Source organism: Vitis riparia, chromosome 3 (assembly GCF_004353265.1).
Source record: "Vitis riparia cultivar Riparia Gloire de Montpellier isolate 1030 chromosome 3, EGFV_Vit.rip_1.0, whole genome shotgun sequence".
Lineage (NCBI taxonomy): Eukaryota > Viridiplantae > Streptophyta > Magnoliopsida > Vitales > Vitaceae > Vitis > Vitis riparia.
Genome location: NC_048433.1, coordinates 10,157,901 through 10,170,503, shown reverse-complemented (window position 1 = coordinate 10,170,503; position 12,603 = coordinate 10,157,901). Strand labels below are relative to the sequence as shown.

Sequence of the window (12,603 nt, the reverse complement as noted above, 5' to 3'; positions counted from 1 at the left end):
TAAACCTCTTCAGGTTATTTGCTTATAAATACCTTGTTATAACCCTTCTAAAGTTAGAGATCTTAATATCTTTGAGAGGCTTTCTTTGAAGAAAAAACCTAATGAGCCACACCATTCCCGATCTCTTATTCAAGGATTCAAGTTTTTAATCTTGGGTTGAAAAGTTTCATCCCTTTAGCGAGGCTAAAGTGTATTCACTAGAGCAATCAGAGGTTGTTGCATCGTGGATGTGGATCAAGTTGTAGGTACTAGAGTAAGTCTTGAGGGTAGACAACCAAGTAAATATGTGTAACTTGATCTCATATGGTATATTTAGATTAGTGGTCTTAGATCTCATGGTTTTTTATCTCCACAATTAGTATGGGGGTTTTCTATGTAAAAATCCTTTTTCCTTATTGCATATCTTTGATTATCTTGATTGCATTGCCTATTATTGGATGAATTGATAATCCTTAACTTCTTGTAAGAAAAAATTAATTATTATATAAAAGTAATTTTGAAATAGACCCATTCATCCTTTCTCCCCTGGGTGTTACTCTACTAGACTTTTAGTTTTTCGTAGTTGATTTGTCAGAAGATCACCAAGTGATTAAGACTTTCTTCTATGAGTGGAACTTGATCTAGGAACATCTAGATCAAAGGTATATATTATTTAGCCCTTGATCTTTGTTTTTTTTTTCTTGGCTTTTGCTATGATTATATCTAGTTTTTGAGCTTAATTTTAGATTTAAGGAAGGAAAATGGTGCAAGTTGCAAAAGTCATTTTCAACTCAAATATAGTAAGGGGTCATTATGCCTAAAAAGAGGTTCAACACTTGTGAGACATTAGAAGAGTCCATATAAGAGCAAAACAAGAAATTTATAAGCATTAAAGATGAGAAATTAATATTATGGAGAGAGGTAGAAGCCGAGCAACTATGAGGAAGAAGGTTTGAAGCAAAAGTAATCAAACTTAAAATGGAATTTGGAACTCGAACTGACAACAACAAATGATTTTTGACATGATTTTTGAAGCACTTCCTTTTTTTTTTTTGGGAAAGCCATGTATGGTTAAAGTTCAATAATTTATGATTGCAATACTTTAAATGATGCATAAATTAGAGGTGAAATGAATAAGTTATGATCATTTAAAGATAATTGGGTAGAGTTGAAGGATCATTTCAAGTCTGAAATGGCGATTTTGAAATTTTAACTTATGATTTCGAAGTCCATTTCAAAATTACCCCAATTTCAATTGAGATTTTACTTCCTCCACTTCAGGAATTATATCTTTGGCACTTTATCAGCCCTAAGTGAGCCTTGCATGACTAGAAATTGATATTTTAGTTTTTTTTTTATAGTTATTTTTAGGTAATTACTAAATAAGTAGCCAATAGGAGTATTCCATGTGTTATTTTTTTATTTTATTTTTTAAATTTTGCTATGAAAACTCTAATTTTAGGTTTTGGAAAGAGAATAATTAAATGTTTCTTTATGATTCTTAAGGGAGAAGAAGACATTAAAGGTTTTTATTGGTTTTTTTTTCTTTCTCTTTTATATTATTCAATAAAGCATTGTTTTTAATTTCTTTGAAATTAAGTAATTGTTTTTTTTTTGTTTTTTTTTATGGCTTGTGTATGTGAGAACATGCCCAAAAGAGGCTAAAAATCCATCTTAAAGTAAAACATGAAAAAAAGAAAAAGAAAAAAAAGAAATAATAGGTGAAATTGAACTAATAATAGAATGAATGAAATGTTAAGATACCAAGATTGAGACCAAAATACCCTCTAAAGTTAGTTTGACTAAGGAGATGGTACAATTGCATATTCCTTGATACTAGATATTCTTGGTAATTCTTGATCCCTAATTATCATAGATTTTGTATTTGTTGTCTACCCTAAGGCAAATATACACATAGTGATAAAAGCCCCAAAACTTTAGACCTTCTTTACTTGGACTTCATTACGATTTTTATTTTAAAAAAAAATTACATGATTAAGTTCTCTTCCTAAAATCAAGATGTTCACCTAAACTTAACTATAGTTAAGTTTTAATGTTTAAAATTTCACTTATATTTAAATATAGTTAAGATTCATTTATAAAGAACTATTAAGTTAAGTTTTGTAAATTCAACAATTCACCTGGATTTTGATTATGTATTTCTCAATAATACATAAAGTGTTAATAACAAAATGTACAATATTATAATCAAAATGTTCACTTCAGTTTAAAATATGGTTTTAACATATCAATCTACATTTAAAAAATTAGAACTTTAAACACCAAGTAAAATTCATCCTAACTAACAGTCAACCCTCAATAACATATAAACCCACTACATAGACAAATTGTTGAAGTGGAACAATTTTATTGTTATTTTCTCTCAAAACCAATCCATATGGGAACCAATGTAAGAGGAATGGATGATTATGTATCAAGCATTTTGCATATTTTATTAAGAACATTTAACAATCATAATTGGATGAAACATGAATAATCAAAATTAAGATCATTATAAAAAATTTATTGTATAATTAATCTTCTCAAATTACAATTCTCATAAGATCAAAACACAATAGAGAGATAAATTTTTTAATTAAAAAGAATCTCATAAGATCAAAACACAATAAAGATCAATTTATTATCATAATCTTATCTTTTTATTTTTAACACTCAATTCTTTAAGGCTTGTTGTAGCCCAAAAAGTGTTCTTGCATAATAAATCTGATCACATGGATACTTACTAAAACCTTTCAAACTATCAACAAGATCAACTTATTGCATGCTTATTAGATTTTTTCCTTTTTCCTAAGTAGAACATAGCTTGAGAAAGTACAACAACACTAACGTGAGCATATTTTCATCTTTAAGATTATTGACCTTTTTCTTTTGTTTTATTTTTTATTTTTTATTTTTTAACTCATCTAAAAAATGGAAAATTTCCTCCAAATAATCATTATGCACTTTGTTTTCACTGATGAAGTAAGCATCTTTTATTCATAATGATGTTTGATTATGCTAAGAGATGAGACCAAAACTTAAACTAATAATCAATCCAAGCTCATCTTGACTAAATTTTAACCCTTTTGACATTCCTAAAAACCATATTTCATCATCCTTCTTTATAAGACATTGACATAATAGCATGTGGTACATAATTTGAGTTGAAAATTTAAGTTCTAACATAACAAAAAAAATGCCCAAAGCAAGAATTCTTGAACATCTCTAATTGCTAGCTTCTTTTGAATATTTTCTTGTTAGTGATCAAACCAATCTAAACATGCCCAAAAAGTATATGTCACCAATCTAATCATGTTCAAAACCTTAATAACATATATCAAATGCAGAAATAAGGGAAGAACCGAAACATACCTCCGATCATTGATTGTTTGGAAATTTGGAAATCAAATTTGATATGCAGATGGGTTGAGGTGCTTTTAAACCCTTAATCAATCTCAAAACGATGGTGTATAGATACCTTAATAAAGATTGGAGGCTTAGGGACTTAACCACAAAAAGTCTCTATTTATATTCACTCTGTCCATCATAGATAGTCAATGCCATAATTTATGGCTATTAATGGCAATCAAAAAAGAAAATTATATCAACAAAATCCTAGAATATTATGTGCTAGATTTTTGGACCCATTTAGGAAAGTCTATCATTATTCCTAGAATTGATGGAAGGTTATGGGCCAAATTTCATTTAGGAAAATTTAACGTTTTCCCACTTGGTCCATATATTCCATCATTCACCATAGCACGAAAATAAATACATGAATCATGGGGATAGGTTATCTAAAATGAGTATTATCTTCTATATATCACACTGCATTATGTCTCGTAAACACTTACTTTCATTACTTAATGAATAAACCCTATGTTTATTATAGGTCCAAACATTAGCAATATTTCTCAAAAGAATGAATATGTACACAAATTAGAAACAAATATGAGAAAATATTATCACATAAGTAGAATTTCATCACCAATAAGATTTGTCTTTAGCATGAAAATCATACAAAGGAACCAAGTCCCATTCTATCTACATGATCTTTTAATTTCGATGGTGGCATGCCTTTTGTTAAAGGATTAACTATCATCAATTCAATGTTGATGTGTCCAATAACCACTGTTTTCTCCTTAACATTTCGTTTATAGCTAAATACTTAATGTCGATATGTTAACTACGACTACCACTTTTGTAGTTTTTAGTCATAAAAGTTGCAATTGAATTGTCGTAATATATCCTCAATGACCTAGAAATTGAATCCACAATTCTAAGCCCAAAAAATGAAACTCTTCATCTATACACTATGCAAGATAGCCTCAAAACAAGGTATGAACTTAGCCTCTATAGTGGAATTAAAAGTCAAAGTTTGCTTTGCACTTCTCCAAGATACAACTCCACCAACGAACATAAAAATGTATCCAAAGGTTGATTTCTATGAATCAACACAACCAATGAAATTTGAATCTAAGTAGCCAATCACCTCTAGATTATCAATTCATCCATACATAAGCATTTAGTCTTTCATCAATTGAAGGTACCTTAACACCTTCTTTTCAACTCTCCAATGGTTTGTACCTGGATTTCTCTGATATTTTCCTAACATCCCAATACTAAATGCAATGTCAGGTCTTGTGCAAACCTGAGCATACACTAAGCTTCCAACAACATAAACAAGTGGAATGTTCTTCATTTGTTCCATTTGAAAATCATTTTTTAGGCACTGGTTCAAATTGAATTTATCACCCTTCACAATGAGAGCTATTCTTGGTGAATAATCTTTCATTTGAAATCTCTTTAAGACTTTGTTGATATAAGTCTTTTGAGACAAACCCAAAATTCTTCAAAATCTATCTCTATGTATCTTAATGCCAATGACATAAAATGCATCACCTATATCCTTCATGTCAAAGTTTTTAGATAGAAATTGTTTCACCTCATGTAGCAAACCTTTATCATTAGTTGCAAGTAAAATGTCATCCACATATAGAATAAGGAAACAAATTTTACTCCCACTGACTTTTTGGTGTGTACATTGATCCATAATGTTCTTTACAAACCTAAATGAAGAGATAACATTATGGAATTTCAAGTACCACTGAGGGAAGGCTTGTTTCAATTCATATATGGATTTTTTGAGCTTTTGCGCCAAATTCTCACCATCTTTAGAGGAAAATCCTCCTTATTGTTTCATGTAAACTTCTTCCTTTAAATCTCCATTGAGGAAACACTTTTTCACATCCATTTGTTACAACTCTAAATTAAAATGTGCAACCAATGCCAAATAACACGAAAATAATATTTCTTAGATAAAGGAGAGAAGGTCTCCTTGTAGTTGATTCCTTCCTTCTAAGTGAATCCTTTAGCAACGAGTCTTTCTTTATATCTTTCAATGTTACCCAATGAGTCTTTCTTTGTTTTAAAGACTCATTTACATCCTATGGATTTTACACCATTAGACAACTCAACAAGATTTCAAACTCTGTTAGATTTCATAGCATTCATTTCATCTTTCATGGCATTATACCATAATTTGATTCTTTGCAACTCATAGCTTATGAAAACGTTTCAAGATCATTTCGACTTCAATGTTATAGTCCAATTCTTGTAGATATATGAAATAATCACTAGGAATTGCTAATTTCCTTACTCTAGTAGATCTCCTTAATATTGAATCAATATTTCCTGAGGATCATTTTGTTCAATTGGTTGTTCAATAATTTCCAGCATTTCTTAAACAACTTGATTTACTGGATTATTCTCAGTAGCTTGTGGAACTTCAACTATTTGTTGTTCAACTCCCGTTTGAACTTAAGGGGTGCTATGAATGATAACCAACCTTTCACTTGAGGCAGAAGATTGATCTTTCTCAAAGACTATGCTCTAGGATTGATCACTCCCATTGAATAAGTCATTCACAAGAAATTTTGCATTTCTTGATTCCACAATCCTAGTGTTGTGGGATGGATAATAAAATATATACATTTTACACCTTTTAGCATATCCAATGAAAAATCCACTAATGGCCCTTGGGTCCAATTTCTTCTTTTGTGGGTTGTAAACTTGTACTCTAGACAAGCATCCCCAAACACATATATGTTGCAAACTCAATTTGCAATCTTTCCATAATTCAAATGACGTCTCTGGGACAACCTTTGTTGGAGCTTAGTTCAATATATACATTGTTGTTTTAAGAGCTTCAATCCACAAGGATTTAGGAAGCTTAGAGTTGCTAAGCATACACCATACCATGTCCAATAACATTCAGTTTCTTCTTTCTACTATGTCATTCTGGTATGGGGAACTAGGCATAGTATATTGGGCAACTATCCCATGTTGTTAAAGAAACTTCGTAAATGGACTAGGTGTTTGTCTATCCTTAGTGTATCTACATAATATTCTCCATCTTTGTCTATTCTCACTATCTTAATTTGTTTTCTGCATTGGTTTTCTACTTCAGTCTTAAAAACATGTTTCATTCTTGTTATGAAGCAAGTAGAGATACATGTATCATGAGTAATCGTCTATGAAAGAGATTAAATATTTCGGACCATCCAAGTCTGGACTACAAATGTCTAAATATATGATCTCCAATATGACTGTGATTTTCTTAACACATTTCCTTGACTTGTTGGTCTATTTCCTTTTAATGCAGTCCACACATGTGTCAAAATCAATAAAATCCAAAGTACTAAGTACTCCATCATTTACTAATTTGTTAATTCTTTCTATGGAGATAAGGCCTAATCTCCGATGACATAACAAAGAGAAATCTTCATTCATAACACGTCGTTTAACACCAATGTGAACATGCATAGCATTCTGAGTACTATTATTTTGCAAATTAATAGAGAAAAGACCATCAGGAAATGTACCATTCCCAACAAGATTAGATTTATAAAATAAACTGAAAGATGTTTATGAAAAGTTAAAGAAATAACCAAAAGGTACAAATCTTAAAACTGAAATCAAATTCCTAGAGAAACTTGGAATATAAAATGTCCTTTCCAAATTTAAAACAAAACCACTACTTAAAACTAAAGTGCTTGTTCCAATGGCCTCTACATGTGAGCACATCTTATTTCCTGAATAGATGCACTATTTACTTCCCACTAGTTTCCTTAAGTTTTGCATACGCTGCAAGGTATTTGAAATATGGAATGTGGAACCAAAATCTCCACCATGTGTTATGATTAACATCCACCATGTGTTATGATTAACATCAACCATGTGTTATGATTAACATCAACCATGTTAGACTCATAACAAACAAATGAGATTGAATTACCTTTTTTTTCAAGCCATTTCTGAATTTTGGAGCAATCCTTCTTCATACATCTTTTTTTTTTTTTTTTTTGTAGAAAAAACACTTAGATTCCTTTACTATTTCTCCTTAGGGCGATATTTTACCTTTCCCCTTTTGTTTAGCTTGGTTATGGTTTTTTCCTTATGTTGCAAGTAATGCACTCTCACCTATTTCTATTGCCAACCTCTTTTCCTCTTGAACACACATAGTTAGAAGTTCATTGATTGAGCATTTATCCTTACATGTGTTATAAGAGATTTTGAAGGGTCCATATTGTTGTGGAAGAGTGTTCAATATATAGTGCATAAGGAAAAATTCAGACATCTTAACCTCAATAGTTTTTAATTGAGCCACAAGGTCCCTCATTTACTTGATGTGCTCACACACACCTCTCACACTAGTGAGCTTTAAGGATGAAAACTTCATAATTAGGGTGTTGGCAAGTGCCTTATTGGAAGTCTCAAATTGTTCATCAATAGCTTCAATAGTGCCTTAACTTTATCATGTTGATTGACTAAACCTTGAATACCAATAAAATTTTTGGTCTTTATGAACATCATACTAAGGCGATTGGATCACTTTCATCATATTCATAAAGAGCCTTTTCATCTATAGTGTTGGTCACAGTAATGATCGGTTCATCTTTCCTAATAGCATAATCAATGTCCATCCACCCTAAATGAATAATAATTCTCTCCTTCCATACTTTATAGTTGTCACATTTTAGTTCAAAAATATCACATCTTATATCAGAAAAATTCACAGGTTGCATGATTGCATAAAAATTAAACATACATGCTTATATAATAGTAATTTGAAGCTAATAAACATATATCATGTTTTACCAATGTAAATTATGTTTTAAAAATATGAATCTAATGACATAAAACTTGCATGTGGGCTAAAGTTCTAATTCAATTAGATATATCTAACTTTATGATAAAACTATCAAATTATGTTCCTTTCCTAATTCTTGTGGGTAAATTAAGAATATAATTTGATATTATATCCTAATTCATCATACAAATATAATAAAAATTCCTTTTAAATATGATTAATTACAATCAATATCATTTTTATATATGTGATCCTAAAGCACTTAATATATAATTTTGCATAATTAAAGATGTTGTGGCTAATCCCTAATTAATTAAAATTATATGGATCACTAGATATTTAATTTTATTCACAAGATTGCTCATATATATTGCATGCAACTATAAGTAATATTTACATATATAAACATTGTCTAAATTTATGTACCAAAATTTCAAATTGCATACATATGAAAATAATAAATTATATAGACAAAAAAAAGCATAATTTTAAGCACACAAATGTCCAGATGTCAAATGCACAAAATGGTATTCATAAAATGCCAAATTTATGATTTTTTTTTCATAAAAACACCAAAAATATGAGAATTTTTCACAAAATACCAAATTTATGAAAATTTCACAAAATACCTGAATTTTTAATTTTTTGGAAAATTTCCTTTTTTTAAAAAAAAAATCATTATCGTAAAATTGACCTCTTAACACTTCTCCAACCAGAAAAAGAGTGTCATGGACAAAAAAGGAACCAAAAGAAGAATAAAAAAATAAAAAATAATCAAGACGCATAATCAATTTTTCCATATTGCACATAATCAAGGCAGAGGCAATAAAATGGCTCTAATACCATTTGTTAGTGCTAAAACCAATCTAAACATGCCCAAAAAGTATATATCACCAATCTAATCATGCTCAAAACCTTAACAGCATATATCAAATGTGGAAATAAAGGAAGAATCAAAACATACCTCCAACTATTGATTGTTTGGGAATTTGGAAATCAAATTTGATATGCAAATGTGTTGAGGTGCTTTTAAACCGTTAATCAATCTCAAAATGATGGTGTATATATATCTGAATAGAGATTTGAGGCTTAGGAACCTACCCACAAAAAGGCTCTATTTATATTCACAACCCATCATAGAGTCAATGTCATAATTTATGGTTGTTAATGGCAATCAAAAAATAAAACTAGATCAACGAAAATCCCTAAATATTATGAGCTAGATTTATGAACTTATTCAAGAAAATCCAACATTATTTCTAGAATTGATGGAAGAATATAGGCTAAATTTCATTTAGGAAAGCTTAACATTTCTATCATAGTAAGGTGTGAGAGATATGCAGCCTTCACAGGAAAGTGCTTTTCTTAAGGTATTTTAACTATTAAACATGTTGATAGAGTAACAATCTCTAAATTAAACTAAATGAAGTTATTAAAAATCTAATACAAAATTATAAATGTTGTATAATAATAGATTAACCTAATAGCAATTTATTATTTTGGACACATTTCAATAGTTTCCAATATTTTAAAACAATCAAGTATTAAACCTAAACCTATTCAAACATCATTGCATAACCTCCCTAAAAATTCCAAAAATTCGTAAAATTTCATAAATTCTTTGAAATTTATCTCTAATCAACATGACTAACAAATTAAATTTATCTCTGATATAATTTACTTCAAATACATGACTAACAATAATAATGAACTAAAAAATTATAAATATGTAATTTATTATTTTGAACACATTTAATAGTTCCCAAATTAAATGTTCCCAAAAGATTAAGTAACAAACCTAATCCTATGTAAACACCATTAAATAATACCCCCAAAAATTTCAAAAAATTATAAATGAAGACTACACTCACGAGCTTAGTATATTCATTTTACCCTTCCATTGGCAACTAAGATCTTTGCTTTCTAACCAACATTTTAAAGCTTTTTGGCTTATCACTCTTCAATTAACTCATTTTTTGTGTCTTGCTCAGAGATGGAGCATGAGATAAGTTCACAATATATATATATATATATATATATATATATATATATATATATAAGTGAATGATTTTCTACAAAAAAAAAAAAAAAAAGGTGAGAAGTTTCCTAGGGTTTGGGAATGAGAGGTGTGAAGTTTTTTATGGTTTGGGAACAAGGGTGAAAAGTTTTCTAGGTTCCAATAGAAGAAGAAAATTTACATGTTGGAGAGAAATAAAAAAATGTATTATTGTCCTATTAAGGTTTTTTTATTTAAAGGTGATTGGTTACTTTCATGAATATGAGTTCTATTTTAACCCTTTTTGACCAAGGAACCCTATATTTTTTTTCTAATATACTAGGTTATAAATAAAAAAGTGATATAGGCAAAGATTTTTTTAACAAAATCACTTCAAAATAAGTTCTAAACCTCCAAACCTAAATACATTAAATGATAATTTAGCCAACTTTAAACTCATCCGATTAATAAACCTTAAACTTAAATTTAGATGCACTAAATCAAACCTAATTATAATATTAGTCATTATATTGATATTAATTATTTGGATTGTAATAGCAACATTAGATGAGATTCATCAACTCACACCTAACATCATGATTCACCATGAGTCTTGTCTATTGTGCATCACATATACTAGTACATTCACCATGGGAAACTCATCCTAACAACTAAGACAAATCATCTCTCCAATTAAAAGGTAGTGCACTATAGTCTCTACTAGATTGCCCAAATATATGAACTGAATATAGAAAACTTATCTACTTACAAGGAACCCATGACTTGTATCCTTATTCAAGTCATGTATACTGTAAAAGATATGGGTTTAATACTCAAATCAATGTCAATATCAATTCACCCTAACTTGGTTGTGGTTAAGTTTCATTTATGAAAAACTTAACTAAGGTTGAGTTCTTAAATTAAATAATCACTTAAACTTAAGTATACTTGAGTTTCATTTAAAAAAAATAACTAGGGTTAAGTTTCTCAATTAGAATATTTACTTGAATTAATTTACAAAGAATTTAATAAGGTTGAATTATGAATCAAAATATTTGCTTAAATTAAACTATGGTTGGTTAACCTGTCTAAACTTGAAATGTTTGCCTATATGGTTATATTTTCATTTTAAAAAATTTTACTTGGATTTAACTATTGTCACTTACAAATAATTGCATAGTTAAGTTCTTAAAATCAAATAGTTCATATAGTCTTACAATTGAAATAAAATAAAATGACAATTATTTAAAATGACATGTACCAATGATAGTTATGTTCATCAAATTATTCACCTTGACTTGGCTTTGGTTAAGTTTCATTTCTAAAGAACTTAACAGAGGTTGAGTTATCAATTTGAATATTCATCTAAACTTAAGTATAGTTGGGTTTCATTTACCAAAAATAAAATAAATAATTAACTAGATTGAGTTTTGAAACAATTGCATAGTTAAGTTCTTAAAATCAAATGGTTCATACAAACTTATAGTTGAAAAAAAAACATTTATAATTAATTCTATGATAGTGAAGTTATCCCCATTGAAGGTGAGATAGAATTATTCTCTTTGTTTTTGTTTTCCATCACAATTGTAATAGCAACAACATATGTTGTAAGCTTTTATCGAATCATCTTCATCTTTTGGGTCACCCATAATTCCATGTTGTGGGGTTGTTAGTTGGCTTAAAATGTCTTAAAGAACATCATGCAATGATTCTAACTTATTCAAATACTTGTAATAATTTTGTTAACATCCCTTCAAAGTAGGTTTAAGTAGTGAACACAAGGATAACTATCGAATTCATGTTAAGGTAATGTAATCAACAAACATAAACATATATGTAAGTAACAATACAATCAAAGTACAAGGTAATATAAATCTCACATTGGAGCCCAAAAAATTTATTAGAGCTTAGTGAACCTCAATATAAAAGTAACACTCTAGTTTAATATCCGTGAGCCACTCTAGTTTAATATTCATGGACAACTCGAAGTAACATATGATTAGCATATTTCATTTTGATAATCATAATAGGCTCATATGCTTAAATGTGAAAGACATGAAAATCCAACTAGATTATAGTAAATAATTTTGATTCTTTTAATGTAATCATTAAAGTACCTTTCTTATCACATAATGTATACATTGCCAATCTTAAAAACCATTAAAATAATAAAAAAAATGTTAGAATATTTTCTTGTCTAATTGTGGCTATTTTTTTTTTCATTTTTTAATTATTTTATATAAGATGAAAACACATCTTGTTTCTTGTGAAGAGATCCATTAAAAAAATCATTCTTTTAATATAATGATTAAAGTATCTTTATTATTACATTAATTTATATATTTTCAATATTAAAAACTATTAAAATAATAAAATATTATAATATATCTTTATTTAATGTAGCTGGAATAGCTCAGTTGGTTAGAGCGTGTGGCTGTTAACCACAAGGTCGGAGGTTCAAGCCCTCCTTCTAGCG

The 12,603-nt window shown here is 28.9% G+C and overlaps 1 non-coding gene across 1 annotated transcript; it reads left to right on the top strand.

Moving 5' to 3' along the window:
• Positions 1-12,529: 12,529 nt before the first annotated feature.
• TRNAN-GUU lies at positions 12,530-12,603 on the top strand. The gene has a single exon. It is a non-coding gene; the product is annotated as a tRNA-Asn (tRNA).